This window comes from Camelus bactrianus, chromosome 2 (genome assembly GCF_048773025.1).
Source record: "Camelus bactrianus isolate YW-2024 breed Bactrian camel chromosome 2, ASM4877302v1, whole genome shotgun sequence".
Classification (NCBI taxonomy): Eukaryota; Metazoa; Chordata; class Mammalia; order Artiodactyla; family Camelidae; genus Camelus; species Camelus bactrianus.
In genome coordinates, this window is record NC_133540.1 from 35,670,542 (window position 1) to 35,694,698 (window position 24,157).

The 24,157-nt window shown below is 38.3% G+C and overlaps 1 long non-coding RNA gene across 1 annotated transcript in view; it reads left to right on the plus strand.

Moving 5' to 3' along the window:
* The first annotated feature begins 6,991 nt into the window (after positions 1 to 6,991).
* The window catches only part of LOC141579350 (uncharacterized), a 62,054-nt gene continuing 44,888 nt past the window's right edge, over positions 6,992 to 24,157 (plus strand). Inside the window, exon 1 of the long non-coding RNA XR_012510547.1 lies at positions 6,992 to 7,196. This is a non-coding gene — a long non-coding RNA (uncharacterized LOC141579350). The remainder of the gene's footprint in view (positions 7,197 to 24,157) is intronic.

The following is a 24,157-nucleotide window of genomic DNA, read 5'->3' on the forward strand; positions in this document are numbered from 1 at the left end:
AGATAGGTACAATCAGAAGGTAAGAGCATGTGTTGAGTATCTGAGATGAGAATAAACCTCACATGTTTGAGAAATGAAGGCCAGTGTGCCTGAATGCAGAGGGTTAGGGGAAAGGGGCATATAGGGAGGTGGGTGGTAGACAGATCAGTTCTAGTGTTTTAAAGCATTGTTAGGAGACTGGATTTTATGCAAAGCATCAAGTGAGTCATAAAAGGCTTTTACAGATGGGAATGATCAAAATACAATTTTTATTTATTTTAAATGGAGGTACTAGGGATTAAACCCAGGGTCTCGTGCAAGCTAAGCATGTGCTATATCACTGAGCTATACCCTATGCCGGAGTTTGTTTTTAAAAAAAAAAAACAAGTCAAAAAGTTTGGTTGTGAGGAAGAAAAAAGAAATAGGCTAGAACCTGGAGGGAAATGCAGGATTAAGGAATGTCTTTTTATGATGATGGTAACAATGCAATAGTGAGGAATACATTTAAGGTCCAGAAGAGAGGTGGTGATTAGTGGACAAAATCCTTACACTGGTGATAGACAAGGCTGCCAGGACCTTGAGCAGCTATGGAAGAACAAGTCTTCAAAAGGAGGCAGGACAAGTTCTCAGTTTTATCAGAAGTGGAGAAGAAGACGGACAAGGTGTTGGACTGGATATCCCCGTGGCTGGTGCAGCTACCAGGAGTAAGAGGTGAAGGCAGGTAAAAGGGGTGCCCATGTGTTTTTTGGTTTTTAATTTTTTTTTTTTTTTGGAATGAAGTTAATTTTTTAGAGTTCATAGCAAAACTAAGTAGAAAGGACAGAGAGCTGCAAAATACTTCCTACCCACCACACCAACACCCGACACCAGAGGTACACATTCGTTGGCATCCATAAACCTACTTTGATACAACATTATCACCCAAAGTCTACAGTTTGCATCAGGGTTCAGTCTTGGTGTTGTACTTTCCATGAGTTTGGATAAATGTATAATGACATGTATCCACCATTACAGCATCATATAATAGAACATAGAGACAGAATAGCTTCACTGACCTAAAAACTCTCCGTGCTCTGCCTATTTAACTATATTAAGCCCTTGGAAACCACTGACCTTTTCCCTATCTCCGTAATTTTGCCTTTTCTAGAAAGCTATATAGTTAGAATCATACAGTATGTAGCTTTCTTCAGATGACTTCTTGTGCTTATGCATTTAGGGTTCCCTCGTGTCTTTTCATGGTTTGATAGTTCATTTCTTTTTAGTGCTGAATAATATGCCATTGTCTGAATGTATCATGGTTTATTTTTCCACTCACTTATTGAAGGACATTGGTTGCTTCCAAGCTTTGAAAATTACTTATAAAGCTGGTTCAAACATCCATGAGTAAGCTTTTGTGTGGACCTAAGTTTCCAGCTCCTTTGGGTAAACACCAAGGAGCACGGTTGGTTGATCATATGACGAGTATGTTTAGCTCTGTAAAGAACCAATGTGTCTTCCAAAGTGGCTGTACCAGTTTGCATTCCCACTAACAATAAATGAGAATGCCTGTTGTTCCACAACCTTGTCATATTCTGTCAGTGTTTCAGATTTTGGCCATTCTGATAGGTGTGTAGTGGTATTTCATTGTTTTCATTTGTATTCCCCTACTGACAGATGATGCAGAACATCTTTTCATATATATTTGAGCTTATTTTTGTATATGATGTTAGAGAATGTTCTAATTTCATTCTTTACACATAGCTGTCCAGTTTTCCCAGCACCACTTACTGAAGATACTGTTTTTTCTCCATTGTATATTCTTGCCTCCTTTGTTATAGAGTAATTGACCATAACTGTGTAGGTTTAATTCTGGACTCTCTATTCTGTTCCATTGATTTATGTGTTTGTTTTTGTGCCAGTACCATACTCTTTTGACGACTAACTTTGTAGTTTGGTCTGAAGTCAGGGAGCATGATTCCTCTAGCTCTATTCTTCTTCCTCATTATTGTTTTGGCTATTTGGGGTCCTTTGTGTTTCCATACAAATTTACTGTGAAAAATGTCACTGGTATTTTGATAGGGGTTGCATTGAATCTGTAGATTGCCTTGGGAAGTAGGGCAAGTTTAACAATATCCAACATATATAAACAACCCATACAAATCAACATCAATAAAAAACAAATAACCTGATTAAAACATGGGCAGAAGAACTGAATAGACATTTTTCCAAAGGGGAAATGCAGATGGCCAACAGGCACGTGAAAATATGCTCAACATCATTAACCATGAGGGAAACAGAAATCAAAACCACAATGAGATATCACCTCACACCTGTCAGAATAGCTATCATAAAAAAGAACACAAATAACAAATATTGGTGAGGATGTGGAGAAAAGGGAACCGTCATACACTGTTGGTGGGAATGTAAATTGATGCAGCCACTGTGGAAAACAGTTGGAGGTTTCTCAAAAACTAAAAATAGAACTACTATATGATCCAACAATTCCACTCCTGGGTATATATCCAAAAAACCCGAAAACACTAAATGGAAAAGATACATGCACTCTAATATTCATAGCAGCATTATTTACAATTGCCAAGACATGGAAGCAAGCTAAGTGTCCCTCAATGGATGAATGAATTAGGAAGATGTGGAATACTACTCAGCCATAAAAAGAATGAAATTTTGCCATTTGCAACAACATGCATGGACTTGGAGGGTATTATGCTAAATGAAATAAGTCAGACAGAGAAATAGAAATACTGTATGATATCACTTATATGTGGAATCTAAAAAAATACAACAAACTAGTGAATATAACAAAACAGAAGCAGACTCACAGAGGTAGAGAACAAACTAGTGGTTACCAGTGGGGAGAGGGAAGAGGGGAGGGTCAATATAGGGGCAGGGGATTAACAGGTACAAACTATTATTCATAAAATAAGCTAGAAGGATACATTGTATTATAAACTGACTATACTTCCATAAAATATATATAAAAAGTGGGAAAAAGAATATATTGTACAACACAGAAAATATAGTCAGTATTTTATAATAGTTATAAATGGAGTATAACCTTCAAAAATTGTGAATAACTATATCGTACGCCTATAAATTATGTAATACTATACATCAAGTATACTTCAATGAAAAATGTGTAAGTGAAAGAGCAGATGAGGCCATGAATAAAACGGGCAATATCTAATGAGGAAAAGCAGGTTTGTAGAAGAGGACAGTCACTCACTTGGGGCCTATTAGTCTTGAGAGGTCTGCAGAACATCGAGGTGGACACATTCAGGATACATTTAGAAATGGAAATTCGTATATTGGTACAGCACTGAGATGTACTTGCCTTCATCACTGAGAAGGGCATCACTGATAAAGACTGTCTCTCTGACTACCCTTTAGTCAGGCTCCTCTAAGCCCTCTAGACTTCAACCTTGGGCTCGAGTGGCCACCCTCGTCGGGCCTGCATTCCCCAGTTTTAGCAATAATTTTGTTAAGTCAGTTTAGAGGGAATCCCCGACCCTTGGTATCTGATCTCTCTTGACACCTGATAAAAGCCTTTATCCCCCAGTTTGATATCTGGTCACCCCAGCTGGCTTTCAATAAGAATCCCGTGAAGTCTGGTTAGCCGGAATCCCCCCTTACTCCTGGTGTTTCCTCTTACTAATTTTCTAACCACAGACCCCTGTCCTGTTCCTTGGCCATAAATTCCCACTTGTCCATGCTGTATTCAGAATTGAGCCCCGTTCTACAGTGAAGTTTCTTTTCTCATATTACAATAGTTACTCAATAAACTCTGGTTTTATTGCCCTAACTACTGTTCAGCTCTGTTTTGTCTTTAACATCACTCAAGGAAATAAGGAATAGAAAGGAAGGGGCCAAGATGAAAACCCAGAGAAATGCCAATACTCAGGGATTAGAAGTTCTAGTTAGTAAAGTGAAATAGGAAAGTGTGATCAGATACAGGAGAAGAATCATGGAAGATACATAGGAGTAATCAGATTCATAGAAAAAGAGAGAGTTTCAGGAAATAGAAGGTGGCTAACGATCCAAGTGCTGCTGAGAGGCCAAGGAGAATGGCTAAGAAGAGAGTGTGGGATTTAGTACATCATCAGTGGCCCTTGAGGGAAGCGGTTCATTTGAGTGATAGCAGATGGGAACCTAGTTAAAGTGGGATCAGAGGCAATGAGAGAGTATGTAGAGCGTGGATAGATTAATGAAAACATTATTGACAGAATACAAGCAATTTGTGATCAGATGGCAAAACAGAGTCAAAGGCAACATTTGGTTGAATTGATACTAATCATGTTGTACAGATTCAAGTACAAAAAAAAAAAAGAATAAAATATGAATCCCCACACTTTAAAAATTTAGAACATGCTATTACCACTTTCATGAATGAAATTTACTGCAAGCCCTGCCCATGATATTGTCCATTACATAGGGCATGAGTTTAGGTCAAGTGAGAGTTACTATTAAAATGAGAGTCAAACAGATATCCTTGGGCATTTAATGTGCCAGAGAGGGTCCAAATTTCATAGTCATTCAATTCTAAGACAGATCCCTTAAATTTTCTAGGCTTTCACACATTAATTTAACAGTACTCTGGGGAAAAGTGGATAGTAAAACTTTGGGGATTTTATTATTCTGCTGGCTTAAAATAATTGAAAATGTTCTCCCAAAAGATTGAAAGGGAAGAAAAACTCACCAGAACAAATTCTGCCTTCATCAATGTCAAGGTACTGAAAGTCTTTCTTTTTTTTTTTTTTTTTTTTTTTTTTTTTCAATATCTGATGCTGGAGGTGAGTATTTGAAGACAAGACATGGTCTGTCCAGTTAACTTCACTCTGTTTTCAATCTGAGTGAAATTTTTCTGTGCTGTAATTTATTGAAGCTGATGTATGAAGCAGGTTGACAAATTTCTTTTTTTAAATTAAGGGGGGAAAAAGTATCTGCTTAGGGAGTCTAGGATTTACCTTTATTCTGAACTCTAAAGTGTGACCTCCCTCCAAAATATGGAGCTATGTATATAATTACTGTTTCCAATTTTATTTTGGTATGAATTTTACTGACTGTTTGAACTAAATATCAGATCCTCTCTAATTTTATACATTTGCAATACTTTAAAATGTGTCTTTTTTTCAACATTAAGGAAGATGGGGCTTTTTAATGGGAATTGTGAGAATTCATTCAACTTGGCAAGCCTTCTGTTTTAACTGTATGTTCACATATTGAGGACATAAGTCATACGCTCCATTTGCATTTTTATTTCCCTTCCACTTAAAGGAAATTTTCTGTATTGTTTCTAACCGAGGTTTATTTGACATTTTGCCTTGCTTTGACTCATTTATTTCTGGGGTTTAAATGACTAATTTAAAATTTGAAATGTGTGTAAGTAAATAAGTAGTTAGGTACTTTTTGGGAAGATAAAAAGGTAGGTCACTTTTTTTTTTCCTAAAAAAGAAACCAGAGTGAACTCACTGCTTTTGAGTATTTCCTCCTTTGCCCCACCCTCTATCTCTATGAGCATCAGATACAAGAAAGCATGAAAGGAAAGAATCACATAAATGAGAATCAACTGCTTTTAATCCCAAAGATACATCACGTAATGTCAGTCAGAGGCTACTCCATCCAATGCATTCTAAGGCATTCTAAAATTCATTTCTGGATTCTGCTTTCATAGGGCTTATGGTTTTATAAAGAAGTAAAGTCATATATGAAAGTAATTGTAATTTAGGATAGAAAGTATTTATCCTAGGCAGGGGTTTGGAAGAACTGTATGGAAAGAAAGATTCATAACAATTTGGCATTTGATCAAGCCCTAAAAGTTATCTAGGATTTGAACACGTAAAGATGGGAAAGAAATTGTTAGCAGAGAGGACTGTGGACAGAGGCACAGAGTGGGAAGTTAAAGGTATAATGAAGTTTGTCTGGAGCATAAGGTGTCAGAGAACAGCTACACAGTGAAACTTCATTCTTTAGGCAAATGGTAAATAGTTAAGATTTTGGGGCAAGGGAATGGTGTGATCAGAGCTAGCTTTTGGAAGAAGATTAATTTTGCAGCACTGTGCAGGACTGCCTGGCATGAGGTTTTACTACGTTATTCTCTTTTAACCACCTTCACTATAGCATCCAGACAGCTGCGGAACTGGAATGTGTAATCACAAATGATCCTGTACATCTTTAAAGTGGAATAAACATTACTTTGATGGGCTCTGTTCTCACATGAAGTACTTAACTTTAATTGAAGTCTTCAATGATGCTTTACATTTTATCCACAAATTGTGGTTTTCCTTTTGTATTCTTTTCTATGAGGATTCACGTTTACTTGCAAGGCAAAATAGAAGACAATGTGATTTATTTCCACTTATTCTGTGGTTTATGGAGAGCTGTCAGTAGAATGATCTATGAGACGTTATATCGTGATGGCATATGTTATAGTATGTTGATGAAATGATTTATTGAGCTTGATTAAAGGTTTGAAGGAACACATCTTTCACATAAAGAATAAAAATATTTTTAAAAATTCTTCTAGTGGTGAATTTGTGATTATATGAATTAACTCTGTAAACATGCTTCCTGTTCAGTTTAACTCAATAGCAAAGGGTCACATTATTTCATCTACATACTTTTTTTTCCCACTGTGAAAAAAAGTGTAGCAGTTTTAGTGAATTGTTTGAGATTCTATGTGCTTATCATTCCCTGAATACTCTTCCTGACTTTGTGAGACTTTCTGTGACCTCATCTTTGTCCGTGGGAATAATTTCACTTTTTCTTAATTTTCCACTGATGTGTTTTGCATGCTTGTTGATAGGAATGGTGACAATTTCAGCATGTTATACAGTTCAGAATATTAAAATTTATTATAGGTTACAAATGACATCTCAATTTCCAAAGGGGAAAAAACTCAAAACTCTGAGAATATAGTGCATCAGTTGACGTCTCTCTTTCGAGAAGGAAATGCTCCTCTTTCAAATGGCAAGTTAACTCAAGAGAAGCACATTGACATTGACCAGAACATGGGGAAACGCTTAACTCTCTTAGAGTGCTGCAGTCTGGAGTGGGCAGAGTATGAAGTCACGTTAAGTGCATCCTGGCACCCACGCTTCTGTCTAAAGGGAGCCTGCAGCTTGGTTTCAGCTTACATCTCAACCGGGAAGCCCGTCTTTCCAGCAAAGGACCAGAGAGCGCCTTCCAGACCAGCTCAGCGCACACCAAACCACTGGGTTCAGGTAGGTGGGAAGGGCGGCAGCCTGGAACAGACCCGGGGGCCCAGCTTACTGCACAAACTGCGTCCAGAGGCTTAGTTGGCCATAACTTCACACATACAGAGCTTTTTGAGCAATTACATACATATGACTTAAGAACTTTCCCCAAATGGAAATAAGAACCCTGAGAGGAGGAAGTAGTGTTCCAAAAGGTACCACTACAGGACATGGCCAATGGGGGACCAACATAAGAAAAGTAGAAAAAGCTAGATCAGGTGAGAAAAGTCCATACTGCAGGGTAAGGGTTTTCACCAGCTTTTTCTATATCATTCCATTCATTGTTTTAAAATTTTGTATATTGGTACCTGATAGGTATTTATAGTTTACGCTTAAGTTACCATATATTCCATAACAGCATTGTAATTCCATTACAACATCAGTCGTAATCAATGTCTCTTGTTTGAATGAAGATCTTCTCCTAGGATTGTTTCAAGAGATATCTGGGCCGGGCAATCTCTCCCTAACTATTGCTGTCATTGTAAAATGTATATGCACAACCTATATGAATCATGAAACCCATCTCCCTTTCAGAATGTCAGAATATTACTTTACCAATGCTTATTTTGGCTTGATCAATTAAACATTACAATAGATAATGAGAACTTAGCAATAAGTGTCTACTGACCAGTTTTCTTTGGTAGGGGCAGGAGGGAAGCAATTTTAAAAAGGGCAGATAATCACAAAGTAATTTCATTAAAGTTCTTTATAGTGATAAGCTCCATATGTATATCTTTGTTATAAATGTGCGTGTTGTATCTATGAACTCACTTAATCCTTTACATGTAGTATGTGTTAAACTGTGGTTGACATCCACAGTTATGACCTTAGGACCCATGTTTGTAATAACTGCAAACACATACAGGGCTTGTTAAGTGCCAGGCACTTAATTCTAAGCACATATAAGTCATTTACTCCTTACAATGATATAACCCTGTGATGCTGCTGATGATATTAAAACCACTTTATAGACATTCAGGAAAGTAAGTAACTTGCCCAATGTCACATGGATGAGAATTGTCAAGTCTGGACTTTCAAGTTAGATAACTCGGTTTCAGGGTCCACTTAACAGCTATCTGCACTGCCTCTCATTAAGAGATGGATTTGTCAGAGTGAGCTTCCGAAGGCTAGAGCAGGCTAGCCAGCCTTCCCCCTTTATCTGCCAGGTGCAGTTTGCGGCACGGAGGATACCAAGGAAAATCAACTCTGCCCTTTGACCACAAAGAATATTCAGTACTTCATGATGAACTCCAAAATACAAATTCTTTTTAGCACTCTGAAACAATAAAGTCTAATGTTATATTTCAGTGATTTCTGTGAGAGTTAATCATCAAGTCTGTGTCTAAGGATGGACTGGCATTGAATTTGTATTTCAACGCCCCTGGCCTTTTAGAGATAATTCTACAGCTCAAGGGGCAAGACGTCTAATAGTAGGAAAGCCCAAAGGGAAGTCAGAATCCTGAGGGAATTCCCATTCTTCAGTTTCAGTTAAGTTTCATATGTGTATGACACACTATATAAAGTGACTGAGAGTAGGCTGTTTCATCCTGGAAGCATCCTGTTTAGGTACAAGGGCCCAGGGCTTGACCTCTAACACCAGTCCCTCTTCTCACTAACTTCTAGATTCAGGTTAAGTCCTCCTGATGAGCCTCAGTTTCCTGTTCTTTGAACTGAACACAAAGGACAAAATGTATCTTAAAAGACTGTATTAATAAGCAGGGTGTGTGTATCTGTGCGTGTGGCAATTTTGATAACATGCATGAATTCTTATTTAAAAAGTAATAAAGTGTTTCTGGAGGAACTTTAAACTCTGATAACTGTATCTTTCCATAGGGAACATCTGAAGGTTTTGCAGGGACAATTAAAGTCAATAAACAGTGATATTCAGTCTTGCTTTCATCAGTCCTGCTTGAATGACATTTTGGCGGCTACAACCAAGCCTTCAGAGAGTCTCTTGCTGTAGCTATCAATCATAGACATCCAGAGAAAACAAATTGATGTATTTCCTTGGGAGGGGGTAGTGGTGGGTGGAACATGGATGGAAAGAAGATATATAGATATGATATTGCAAATGTCCTTTGCAAAGTTAGCCAGAAGGCATCTCTAAACCTTATAAGCACTTACATGTTCAGAAAGGTGACTTGCTATAAGTGCTACATCTTTCAAAAAAGATCATTGGCAGCCTGAGTAAGAAACTTTCTTTATCTAGCAGCAGATTCAGCTATAGACCATGTAGATATTTCTAAATGAATACAAAATATATTAAATTAATACCTATTAGGCAGCCATTCTGTCAGGCACAAGAGAGACAGTTGTTAGTAATATATGTCAATTTTCTGATCTCCAAGCTTACAGCGTGTTAAGTAAGTAAACAAGAAAAGCATTAATGGAGTGGGATGAGTGGTGTGAAAGGCAAGAGAAAGTATTACGAGGGAAATAGGAAGGACACCTAAGTCAGGGAGAGCTTCGCAGGGGAAGTAATATTTAAATTGACGGTGGGGAGAATATAAAAATCCTCCAAGTGTAAATATTAGTGTCCTCATTTTATAAGTAAGGAAATTAAGGCACCAAGAGGTTAGATGGTTTGGTGGGAATAAAAATGATACCTTGGAGTCAAGGCAGCTGCTTATGTGGGTGCGTGTAGGTGTGTTTCTGAGTCTGTGTACGTGCACACATCCCACGTATGGGGATGGGGGGTTAGTTTTTATTTCAACGATGTGATAGACTTCAATATACATAAGACTAATGGGAGAGAATCAGTCCCTGTTAGGCCAGAAGGGAAGGGTTCTAGATCTCCCAAGGGGGACTGGCCTGGATGTTATATTGTCAGAGTAATTGGTTAAATACATATGTAGGCAAGTGAATTTTAACCTGTACTCTAGGGTTGGTTGGTTAGCTTTCAAAGTGCCCTGATCAGAAATGCACCACTCCAGAGGTTGCTGCTTTCAAAATATTGTTCTCAAAATCTATACCAGAGGGTTTTAAAATTAGCCTAAAATATGTGATGTGATTTAACCTAAAATAATGTTCATTAGTGTGGTGAGTAGTGTTTAAGATATGTTGTTGGCTAGGAAGTCTGTCCAGGCCCCACCATACTCGTGTGGTTGCAGCATAAGGCTCCGGCAAGCCCAGCTGCACTGTAGCTTTGTAACACTGCTCCTATTGGCCTGTACTCCTTGAAGAAGACTGTCGGCTAATTCAACTATATTTCAGCTGGTCCAGTCATATGGTATTTCTGTAATGCCTGACTAACACTTTCATTGCAGGACTCGCTATATAATTTGCAAGATCCAATGAAAAATACAAATGCAAGGCCACTTGATAAAAAGCAGGAAAAAAATGCCATTGTGGATACTAAAATAGAATGTTTTTTTTCTTTTCTTCTGAGGTCTCACTCTTGACTCGTTACAGTATTTTTTTTTCTAATTCTTTTTCTTGTGGTAATATATATATATATAACATAAAATTTACCATCTTAACAATGTTAAGGGCACAGTTCAATAGTATTAAATACATTCACAGTATTGTGGAACCATCACCACTATCCATCACTATAATCCTTTTCATCTTGTAAAATTGAAACTATACCCATTAAACAATAACTCTCCATTTTGCTTTCCCCAGGCCAAGGCAACCACCACTTTACTTTCTGTCTCTATAATTTTGACTACTCTGTGTATCTCATATTAACGAGGGCACAAGGTGGATTTTTATGACTGGTTGATTTTACTTAGCATAACATTCTTCAGGTCTGTCCATTTTACAGCATATGTCAGAATTTCCTTCCTTTTTAAGGCTAAATCATATTTTATTGTATGTATATACCACATTTTGCTTATCTATTCAACTGCTGATGAACACGGGTTACTTCTAGGTTTTAGTTATTGTGAATAATTCTTCCATGAACGTGGTGTGTACGTATTCACATCTTTCTGAGACCTTGCTTTCAATTATTTTGGGTAAAACAACCAGAAATGGAATTGCTGGGTCATATGGCAATTCTTCTTAATTTTTTGAGGAGCTGCCATGCTGTTTTCCATTGTGGCTGTACCATTTTACATTCTCACCAACAGTACACAGGGATTCCAATTTCTCCACATCTTCACCAACACTTGCTATTTTCTGTTTGTTTTGGTTTGGTTTAGGTTTTTCTTTTGATGGTAGCTATCTTGTGAGGGTTGTGAGGGTATCTTTCTTTCTGTGGTTTTGACCTGCAATTCTCTAATAACTAAGGATGTTGAGCATCTTTTCATGTGTTTATTGGTTATTTGCATATCTTCTTTGAAGAAATGTCTATTTAAGTCCTTTGTTCACTTTTTAATCAGATTGTTTCTTTTTTTGTTGTTGAATTTTAGGAGTTCTCTATATATTCTGGATATTAATCTCTTATCAGAAAATGATTTGCACATTTTATCCCATTCTGTGGGTTTCCTTTCAATTCTATGATACTGTCTTTTGATGCACAATTTTTTCATATTTCCATGAAGTCCAATATGTCTATTTTTTTTCTTTTGTCGCCCGTGCCTTTGGTATTATATCCAAAAAATTATTGCCAAATCCAATATCATGAATCTCTTGCCTTATGTTTTCTTCTAAGAGTTTTATATTTTACATTCAGAGCCTTGATTCATTTGGAGTTACTTTTTGATATATGTGGTGTTAAGTAAGGGTCCAATTCCACTCTTTTACATGTGGATATCCAATTTTTCAAGTACCATTTGTGGAGAAGACTGTCCTTCCCCCCATCAAATGGCCTTGACATCCTTGTCAAAAATAATATTACTAGATATGAGTGTTTATTTCTGGAAATTCTATTCTATTCCATTGGTCTATACATCTGTTTTTATACCAGTATCACACTGTCCTGATTACTGTAGCTTCATAGTAAGTTTTGAAATCAGGAAGTGTGAGTCTTTCAGCTTGTTGGTTCCTTTCAGATCACTTTGGCCATTAAGGGTCCCTTGAAATTCCATGTGAATTTTGGGATGAGTTTTTCTATTGTTCTCTCACCTCCTTCTGGGACTTCTGTGATATATATGTCTGTCTTCTTGATGGTGTCCCACAGGTCCCTTAGGCTCTGTTTACCTTTCTTCAATCTTTTTCCTTTCTCTTTGTCAGATTCAATAATTTTCATTGTCCTGTCTTCAAGTTCACTTATTCTTTCTATTGTCTGCCAAAATCTACCTTTGTATCCTAATAAATTTTTCATTTCAATTATTCTACTTTTCAGCTCCAGAAATTCTTTTTGGTTTCTTTTAAAAATTTTCTGTCCCTTTATTGATATTTCTATTTTGTTCAGCCATCATTTTCTTGACATATTCCTTTAGTTCCCTGAGCATCTTTAAGACATTTGTGTCTTTGTCTGGTAAATCTGCCATCAGGTCTTTTTAAGACACAGTTTCTGTTGATGTAGTTTTTCCTTTGAATGAACCACACTTTATTGTTCTTTGTATACTTTGCGGTATTTTTTTTGAGAACTAGACATTTGAATCTAACAATGTAGCAGCTCTGGAAATCAGATTCTCCCCATCCACCAGTGTTTGTCATATTTTGTTATTTAATTAATTAATTTGTTTGTTTCTGTTACAGGCTGTTTTTTTTTTTTTTGCTTCTTGATACACACCCATTCTACTAACACTTTCTATCTTCAGTTTACTGATAAGTAAGATAGAACTAAAAAGCAGAGAAATATGAATTGCCTTATCTTTCCTTTCCTTTCTATGTCATCATTTTCAGCATAAGTGGTTGGCTAATACAGGGAAGTAACTTTAGTAAGAAAGGAAATGACAGGCTTCCTTGGTTGTTTGTGCTTTACAGAATACTACTGCCTTCTTTCTAGCATGTTTTGTTTCCAAGAGAAATCTCACTGAACTCCCAAGCATAGTAGTTCCACCAGCACTCTGTGGTCACTGGGGATCAGAAACACTGTGAATAGGGCATCAAGGAACAATGGTGGACACACACTGCATGTGTATCCTCTACACACACAGGCTCTATTAACCCATTAGTTTTTATTTTCTTCCCAACACCTTGTACCTTAGCAATGCTCTCTCTTCTCTCCTCATTACAGACCAGTTTGTATAAAAAGCCCAAGAATCTCACAAGGAGATGTCATAGATCTAAATCTTTTCTCCAAATTTATAATGGATTAGTATGGACCACAGTGAAACTGCCTGAGTGTGCCTCCAGATTTCTTGAGCAGTTCAAGGTCAGAGATGGGAATAACAGTGAGGAAGATCCCAAAAGAGCAGTAATGCATTTACTGCTAAAAATGTTTGGTGGGTGCTAAAGTAATTAACTGGAAAAAATTAAAGAGGGCAATCATATTGGAGACATCACAAACAATATTAGTTTTATAATTCAAAAGTCACTCTGCTCAACCACCAGGAGGTGTCTTGGGTTTGGACTGGTTATAAAATTCATGGGATACAATAGGTTTTCCATAGTACCAAGTTCACTTAGCTAGAAGAAAGCATATGGGATAGAAAACCCACAGCTTGGCTAGCCACAGCATAGGGGAGGTCTCATTTCTCCAACTAGAAATAGTTTCCAAATACCCCAATACTCTCCACATTTTGGGGGTGGGGTGGGGCTGTGGTTACAAGAGAATAGACTGATTAGACACAGACCACTGAAGACTGGAGAAACCATCAGCTCTGGGATCTCTTGAGCTTTTCTATCTGACTCCAGTACAAATGTATCCCACTAGCAGCAGCTATAATTACCTGATGCACAGTCTCAAGTACAATGAGTTACATAGCAACTTCAACCAATTCTGATTCTTCTTGGATATAGTGCAACTGGTCTTAATATACTGAAGATAGTGTAAATAATATCTATCTGTCTGTCTGTCTGTCTGTCTGTCTGTCTATCTATCTAAAGATTAACCTTGCCCTTTGTCCCCAGATCCTAGTAGGTAACCTATAAGCCCTTGGGATGTTCTACCCGTTTAACTGGAAGCTTTAGGCCATTGTTATAGTCCATGCTAACAGTTTGATTTATCGTGGGGACCTTAGGCCACATGGTATCAGCTTGAACTTTGAAGGGGCTGGAGACTGAGGTTAGCCACGGACAGACAGTAATGTCTATGAGGTCAGTCTGTGATAAGAATTTCTAAACCACTTAGCAAATTTCAATTCTATAATACAGTGCTATCAACTACAGTCACCATGCTATACATTAGATCCTCAAACCTTATTCATCTTATAGTTAAAAGTTTGCACCCTTTTACTAGCCATATAGCTGAAATTTTCTAAGGAATTAGAACTTAAATGTTCTTATCAAAAAAAAGATAAATATGTGAGGTGATGGATGTGTTAACTAGAAGGGAAGAATCGTTTCACAATATGTGTGTGTGTGTGTGTGTGTAATAACAATGTGCACTTTAAATATCTTACAATTTTATTTATCAATTACACCTCAATAAAGCTGAAAAAAAAAAAAAAAAACCCTGGAGGCTTGAGGAGCTTCCCTGGTTGGCATACACTGTTGCTGGGAGAACTAACCACTGTCCACAAGACTCCACCAGGGGAGACACCTAGAAGCTCATGCTTGGAACAGTGGGTCCAGGAACCCGCCCTCTGTACCCCTTCCCTTTGCTGATTTTGCTATAAGTAACTGCAGCCTTGAGTCTAACAGCCTTTCTGAGTTCTGTGATTCCTTCTAGCAGATCCTTACACGTGAGAGTAGTCTTGAGGAACCTCCAGAACTTGCAACATCCTCCTGTGAATTTCCTAAGTTAATGTTTCCAGGAATCCCAAAGTTTAGAGGAAGGATCACAGACCTGCTGCTAGCCCTCTCCTTCCTCGCACGTGTCAGCAACACGTTTTAGAGGGACGTAGCTCTGCCGCGGTGCACACTGAGTGACTGTACCCAAGGCTGTGTTAGTCTATGATGGGTAAGACCATCTTTAACTCTAGGCATAATTAGTTTTTAAGAAGAAAAGAATGAAAATATAACACAAAATGCAAAATGGTAAGGACACTGATGTCCTTTATTTCTCTGTAGCTTAGTTTTCCTACCTGCAAAATGAGAGAGAAGTCATAGTATATAGAAAATGAAGACAAGTTTACAGACTTCTTTCAGTAGCTATGGTTAGAGGAAAAAAGGGAAGGTTTTGTCCTATTCCATCCAAGGACCTTGCTTTTAAAAATGTTTGCTGTGCCGTGAAGGCTGGGCATTTCATTCATTAGCACTTGCATCTGGGGCCAAAAGCCTTGAAGTTCGTATTATGCTCTCCTCTCAGGGCACTCTGTTACACACTGATTAAAAATAAAATATGTAATTGATATGCGCTTTATTTTCATGTGCTTAGAATTGCCATGTCCCAAACTAGTCTCTTATATGTTTGCTAATTTTCATGTTAATAATGAGATGCCTGTGGCTTTTATTAGCCTATAAATTAGAACTCTATTTAGAAGTCCCTGCCTTCAATTAGCCTTAAAGATAATTAAAGACCAATTTTTCATTGCTTCCTTTTCTACACAATATTCTCCAATGTTAATTGTCTACTCTTTTGTTTTAATGTAATATAGTAACAGCAAAAGTTTATCTGTGACTCTGGTCTCACTCGGTCTATTCTTTATGCCACCAAGAGGAGGTATAGGTAAAGTCTGAAAATTCACATGTTTTTATAGATAAAAGAGAAAAATATGAAAGAAATTCTCTATTTATAGAACCCTAGGAAGTGGTAGGTAAAATTCATGTAAATTTGACAACTTGGGAAAAAAAAAGATATCTGTTTTTCCTTTTTCTTTAATGACAGAGCCTAGAACATTCACAGTTACCATTTACTTTTTATGTCCAAAACCTATATTCAGTAATGACTAAAGCTCAAAAATTAATATTAATGAATCACTCGTTAGCTGTTAGCTCAGCTATTTCAATGTGCCCTGACGAGGCCAAAGGCATGGGAGTGAGCAATAACTGGGTCTACGGCAGTGATGACTACAGGGGGCCCTTACACGTGTCAACCCGTTTGTTCCTCGCAATCGCCCTGTGAGCTCCTTAGAACAAGCATGATTATTGCTACTTTATGGAAAAAGAAACAGATTCAAAAAAGGTTAAGGGGCTTATTTAAGGTCTCACAATTAACAAATGGGGGTAAACACTTGACCCTCAATTTTCTGACACTGGTGTCCTTTGCATCCAATAACACTGCTTCAACTTGATTTTGTTAATCATTTCCATGTAAGTAATAAAGTAACTGTGACAGTCATTCACCTATTAATTACTCCTGCATTTAGAAGACCCTGGCCTCTGGGTTGAGATCACAATAGGTTATCTACCAACTTGCAAATAAATTACAGGCAGAATTATAACGAAAGGCAATAATGAACAAGAGCTTAAAAAATAAGTACAGGAATCAAATGTATAGGACAGGTGTTGATGGATATTTTCATCTATTTTAATTTTGCAGCAATTGGATGAAGAAGCATTATTGGTGACCTGCATGCAATCTATTTCCTGAACTAGACTGACAAGCCGGAAATGAAAAGGGAAAAAGAGACTTTGACTCATTTTTACTGGTTGCTTTTAAAGCGACAGATATTACATTAATCTGAAAGCTGAGCAGCCACCCTCTCCTGTCTTCTGAGACAGCTGAGATCTTGTCCCTCTCTTCTCAACAGCCCTCGTCCAACACAGTGCCTCTTGTATAACACGGCCAGGGGCAGGGGGCAATGGAGAGTGTCATTCGTATTCTAGGGAGAGGGCCTTTCAGGTAAAGCTATATAAATTGAAGCAGAGACAGGGAGGGTCTTGGGCATGGTGCATGCTGGAAAAACACAATTTTTCATGGACTCTACCTTAGGATATACGTTATCTCCCTTATAGCAAAGACACTGAGAAGTAAGAGCAGAATGTTCCATTTCAGTTCCACGTGAATGTTTCTGAAGTATCAGAAATTGAGCTGGGGTTGTGCACCGTTGAGATGATGGTTTTTACCAAAACATGAGCAATGCGAGGATGGCCATGGGAAACCTATGCCAGTGATGTGTCTGCAAACCTGCGGCCTAGACAGAACTCACTACATACTAGAATGAAAAAGCTGCAAAGAGTAAGCTAAGAACAGGGTGAGATGGTGAAAGGCAGATATAGCTCAGTGGTAGAGCACGTGCTCAGCATGCACGAGGTCCTGGGTTCAGTCCCCAGCACCTCCATTAGATAAGTAAATAAATAAATAAATACCCCCAAACACACCCCCCCAAAAAAAGAACAGGGTGAGATAAGAACAAACATATAAGCAAAACAACACCTTGAAGAAATTAAGAAACAGAATAATGGGGTTAAAATCCTCACTGGAGTCATTAGAACAGAATTGATGCCAAACAAGTCAAATCAGTGATGTTAGCAAAAAACTTCAAAACTTCCCCCAAAGAAGGGGAAGAAATCATGGAAATGATAAATATGATAACATGTGAGAAACAGAGAGAAGAGATCCAATATGTTGATAAAAAGATGTTCTATAAAAGAAAACAAACCAAGTAGGAGAGAAACAATAACTGAAGACATAATAGAAGCTTCTCTAGATAGGAAAGACCAGAGTCCGTTGTGTTCCAGGAAAAATTAATAAATAAATTATTTTAAATTACAAGTATAAAGAGTAGTATGCTCTTTTGACTATTAAATTCCAGTAAAGAAGAGAATAATGTCTATAGAGATCTGAGATTACAAGATTGGGAACACAGAATTCAAAATCAGGCCAAGATTTCATTCATGGGTGATAGTAACAAAAAATATTTTATATGTGCAAAACCTCCAAAAAATATAATACTCATGCACCTCTCATGAATGAAAGAAACAAAACAAAACCTCATGGATGTACTTCATCCAATTAGGAGTTTAATCATGATCCAGGTCTCTAAAATGAGGAAGAACTTACGAATTGGTGAGTATTGAGCAATGAAACTGATTACAAGTATGCAAAGAATTTTTTAAAGTGTCTTCAGAAAATTCTTAAATTTAAAGTGAAAATTCAAAAATATTCGTACAGTTAAAACTTGATGTTGAAAATTCATAATCAGGGTCTATAATATCGGATAAAAAGAACAAAAGAATAGTAAACAGAAATAGGGGATGGGTGTGTCATAGGGAAATAAGGGAACATATGTTAAATTCCTGATTTTAAAACAATTACACAAAACTTATTATTTTTCCTGGCTGTGATAGTTAGAGAGCCAAATGGATTATTTTCTTTTTGAATTATTTAAAATAATTATTTATCTTATTAAATACAGGCTGCCTACCTTCTGAATCTTTATAGAAAATGAAAGCAAATTAAACTTGAGATGCCAAAGTTTTTCTAGACTGCTGAATATAAATAAACTTTTTTTTTTAAATTTTCAAACTGTGTTGCATGGAGTACTTGGTGCTTCCTGGTCCACAGGTAGCATCAGAGGAAGCAGGAGGGGGCGAGCGGGAAAATCTGCAGCTGGGTTCTCCTGCCTCTGTCTGATGAAGCAGAGCGGGCCTAAGGGGTTTACACGTGGGGTTTACTTTTGAGTTAGAGATCCACTGTTCCATTGGTGAACATGGCTTGAGAGACGTGCTCTACATTACAATTCTGCTGAGCTCTCACTGGCCAGATTAAGAGAAAAACCATTTGTTCACAGACAAGGTGGGCTTCATGCAGGTGGGACCAGTGTGGTCCCAGGAGGCTCAAGCTCAGAAGGGCCCTGTGCTTGGGATTCAATGCTCTTTGGTCACTACCTTAAAATTCCTAGTAATTTTATCTTTGAATTTGCATGTTGTAAGTGCAGTCAATAAACAGTGGAGCAGGTACTGAGGGCTTGGAGTCTCAGCTCACAAGTAGTCCTGCTCAGAGGCAGCCCTGATTCCCACCCCTTCCTGCCTTCCCCGGATAGGTTCTCCACAGCCCGTCCCTGCCCCACACCCTGTCTTCCCATTTTTCTTACTTCCTTTCTCGACCCAGCAATTGCTGTGTGCTCTGCCTCCTCTGGGGGCCTGAATGAGGATGTGGGGAGGTCCAGTGGGGCAGGCGCCCTGCAGCGTCTCAGGGCAGACTTGGCAGTGGCTATAGGCGAGCACGCGCCTCTGGATGTTCGTTCAGTGGGTCACTAGGCAAAGGTGTTTGCTGTCCTCTCCGTCCTGATAATGGACTTAACCAGATATTAAAGTTCTTTTTTTAAGCCATCTCCAGCCACAGTGAGTTGGGTGGCAGGTCATGGGAAGGGAAGATTTACTTCCTTGCCTCCAACTGGGACATGATGCTGTGCAGGGATGGCTGTGGGGAGGAGGAGCCCTGCAGATGGTGGTGTGCTCGCCAAACCATGGGGTGCCTGTGAGCATCTGTACCCAGTGAGTAACCCCACACCAAGAGTTCAACAGTGGACAGCAAATAATACACCATGACACACTGAGAGAGGCCCAGGAAGAAAGGAAAAAGCTCTACATTTAATGCATTTAGTGGCATTATTTTCCTGGCTTTTGAATGAGGACCATGCATTTTCATTTCACACTGGGCCCTTGCAAATCATGTAGCTGGCCCTGTGCAGAGATTTTCCTTTTTAGACTGACTGTGCTGATCATTTCACAATGTATGTCAAACCATTATGTTGTGCACCTGAAACTAATATAATGTTGAAAGTCAATTATACCTTAAAAAAAGGAATAACTCGTTTCAAGGTGAAGTTAAAAGAAAAAAAGCACGAAAAAATGACCCATCACTACTGCTCACTGCTGCCAAGAATTCTTTTGTAGTGCTAATAAACATCACTATGAGTTATATATTCTCAGATTTAAATTGTAGTTCAAGTCATAAAAGATTACAGAGAGGGAAAATAGTTCAATTATTAACTTAAAGATCACACAGTATGTGAGTGGAAGATTCAGTATTTGAATTTTGGTTTAACTGATGGTGAAGTTCATGATTTTCCAACAGTTTTTCTTAAGTAGGAGGAAAGATGAATGATAATGTCACAGAAGCCAAAGTATAAGAAGTTACTGAAATTAGAAATTGTCACGTTGAATGTATCAAGGAATCAGTGAAACAAGAATTGAAAAGAGATTATCCAATTTGAAGAGTAAGGAATTTCAGCAACATGGTGAACTAAGCTAATGCACTCAAGTCCCTCATACATTAGAAATAAATAGAATTGATGGATAAAGTTAATCAAAAATATTTTTAATACAAAGCTGAGCTCAAAAGATAAGGAGGGGAAAAATCCCAAAACACCATAAAGAAGACTGAAAGCAAATATCTAATGGGGTGTAGAAATTAATACTGCATTGGGAGTTTCGGTGTTCAGACCCACATTGGCTCTGGGTTTGGAGTTTGGGTTTTTAATACCCAAGCAGACCATGGAGACAAGAGTTTCAGGCAGGAAGGGCTTCAAAGGGCTGCCCTGTCTTTTGAAAAGGAAGTGAAAAAGCTGTATACACTGGATGGGAAAGCAATAAGAGTATTTGCTGTTCCTATGCAGCAATGAAGGAAGGACAAAGGGTCAGTCCTGAGACATCTGGACATATATCACCTCTGTGGGTGAGAATTCACAACAACAACAACAACAAAATCTGATCCAGAAACATCAGAATCTCCCTGTAGGACACTTTTGTAACCTGCACAGTTAAAACAACTTTTGAAGAAGAACTGGCAATGAAAAATGAAGCACACCACAAGAATGGAGAGTCTACATACAGGTCAGCCATCGACTAAATTTTCACTCTAAGAAACAGGACAGAAAAAATAATTGGAAAGGAACCATCAAGAGACTCTATTAAAAAAGCTTAAAGAGTTTAAAGAAAGGAAGAGAAACTATCATGAAAGAATAGGTAAGTATAGAAGATATAAAACAGAACCAAATAAAATTTCTAAAAAGGAAATATAGTCATTAAATTTTATGACAATGTTCCTAGCTTTATTAGGTATAACTTGCAAATTAGAAGATTCATCCATTGTAAGGACAGAGCTCAATCATTTTTGCAACCATTACTGCAACCTTGTTTTAGAACATGCCCACTGCCCCAAATAGCCTTTGAATTTTAAAATTGATGCGAAGTCAAATAAAACTCCAGACAAGAAGCATAACCTATATGAGTGAGAGTAAGCAAACCAGTGCTGCCTGTGGTCAAGGCCTGAGGAGGGCTGAGGTGAGTGTAAAGGAACTTTGTAGCGTGATGGAACGTCCTGTATCTTGGGTGTGGGGGGTTACGGAGAATAGAAAATTGCAGAGCTCATGGAAATGTGCGCCTAACTAAGAAAGAAGTGGCCTAAGTCCTTCTGGGATGTTATGACAAAATACCACAGATTGGGTAGCTTATAAACACCAGAAACTTATTTCTCACAGTCCTGAAGCCTGGAAATCAAAGATCAGGGTGCCAGCACAGCTAGGACGGCTGAATTCTTGCTGTGTCCTTACCTGGCGGAAGGGGCAAGGGAGCTCCCTGAGGTCTCTTTTATAAAGGCACGAACCCCACCAGGGAGGCTCCACCCTGAAGAAACAATTGTCCAGCTGAGAATGGAAACCACTCAGTTACTACCGTGAATCCATAGCAAATTATTTGGGCAGAAATATATTGCTCCTTTAGGTCAATGGAGAGTGAAATTTTAGGGAGATGTTAACAGGTGTTTGGTGATCATATTTTTTAACTCCAGGTTTTAAGAGGTAACTTAAAATGATTATCCATCATGGCAAGCAAGATATTCAAGCGGTATATGTGTCAAAATCAAGGAGGGAGGAGAAAGGGCAAAAGAGAGTTGTCATAAAAATTCGTTTTCTTGCCAGTCTGTGTTTCTTTTCAAAATACTTGAATATAGTCCAGGTAGAAGGATTTTTTTAAAATATATATTTTTTAATAGGTAGGTGAGCTCCTGCTGTGTGAGAGGAGACTATTTTAGGTGCAGTGGTGAGCACAAATTTAAAAACAAAGTGTTTGCTGTCAAACATGAAAAGGCAGGTCCCAGGATTTTAGTCCAACAATGTTGAGTGTGAACCGGGGCTCCCTCCATCTTTGAGCAGGACCATGCTCATATTCTTTTCTGTGGTAACTGGCATTTCTGGACATCAAGACACCCAAGCCAGTCAAAGGGTCTCACCAGCTTCCATAGTCCTCACTGTCCTCTCCAACCCTCTTCCGAACAAGGGAACCTTTGGGTGTCTGGAGATTGTGGGCCCTGAGCCGATTTTGCTCCGTTAGTGAGAAAGGGCTTGCCCTCATCTTATAGTCCAGAGTCTGTAGGATGACTGGCTCCAGCAAATATAAGCACCTTCTCTTCAGCTTTTGTCACTCTCCCTCAGGCAGAGATTGTGGGTTCACGGTGAAACCCAATTGTCATCTCGTTTTATTTTATTTGGCATACAGAAGTGAAAATTGCTTTTTAACTTCTTTTCAGAGCAAGCATGTGGGTTTCCTAAACAAGAAGACCATCAGCCAAAGAATTAGCAGATCTGCTCATTTTACATCCAGGTAAACAGTCTATCTTTCAGAAAAATAGTCAGTGGGTTTGGGTCACCTTGTTGAAGAATTCTAAGCATAAGGTATTTACTCTTCTGTCATCCCATAAGAAGGAAAAGCACCAAACATGTGAGCAGTGTCCCATTACAGGACGATTTCCCTGCCACTCCCACAAAGGGCAAAAGGAAACAACACAGAGGAATGAAAAAGCAGCTAAGCTGAATATTTAGTGACTCGTGAATGTGACCAAGTATTTGCCTATCTGAATAACAGAGAAAATATTAAGAGGTATGTGTTCTTTTCAGAAAGAAGGAGAGGGAGGTGGTTCCAATATTAAGAGTTATATTAGGCAAACGTGGTTATATTTAATAATCAACTGATCTGAACACTTGGATTTTATTAGTTAGTAAACAAATCATTGATTTTATGCCACTCATGCTTTAACTTAGAAATACCTGTTATTCGTTTGAAGGCTTGTTCTGTCTTGCCTGGTCATGATGTGTGTGTGGGGACACACTTAGGTGTTGAGAAATAAGAAACGGAACTGAGTGGAGAGCTACAGTAACAGAATAGAGACATTGTTTAGGCAAGGCTACCTATTCCACAAACAAAATCCAGAAGCACAAAACCTACAGTACACTAGACTAGAAATTCAAATTGGAATGTAAACCCCAGCAAAGATTAAGTCAGAAAGTAAGTCAGGACAGTGAAACAGTTACTACTTATTAAGCTCATTCTGAAGGTGAAGAAACAGGCTCAGACAGGTTAAGTGACTCACTCAAGTAGCCAGTCAGAATCTCAAACCTCAAGTCTACGTGACACCACCTGGGCTTTCTGGTCTCCCTCATGCCTCCATGCACTTGGTAACACAGAGCCAGACAGAGGTGCCCAGGCGGGGGGCTCACAGTCAGAGCTGCGAGGGGCCCCTGCGAGCCAGGTGTCGGATAGGAGGTTATTCTGTACTTGTCTAGACAGTGTCAGGCTGTCTTGAATATACTGGGAGAGAAAACCATGATAACACATTTACACCTCCGTGCCCATGTAAATTTAGCTCCTTTAATCAACTCAGCACACACACAGCTGGAACTCAGCTCTTCATTCTCACAGAAAGTCAAATATTGCAATTCAGAGTCATCCGTAAGTGTTCTCAGCCTTCACCCTTGGACCTCTCTTCTATTACTCACAGTGTTCAATTAAATTACGTTGAGCTGTTAATAGGTTTTATTCTTGTGTCTCTGAATGTACGAAGTCAATTTTGATTTAATAGTTGTTTTCATTCTACAGCTACTGTAAATTTCCAGCAAGCACATTTTATTGTTATAGAAGGCCCACTGCCACTAATTTAAGGCGTTCCACTCTTTTGCTTCAATTTTTAGTACCTTTAATTCAAAAAATGTATTAGACGATCTATTTTCACAGAAAATGCCACTCTACTCCACTAACAATGGTTTTATGATTACCATAGCTAAGATTTGTCTGTATCTTAGAATTAGAAAGGAATTTAGGGAATTTAG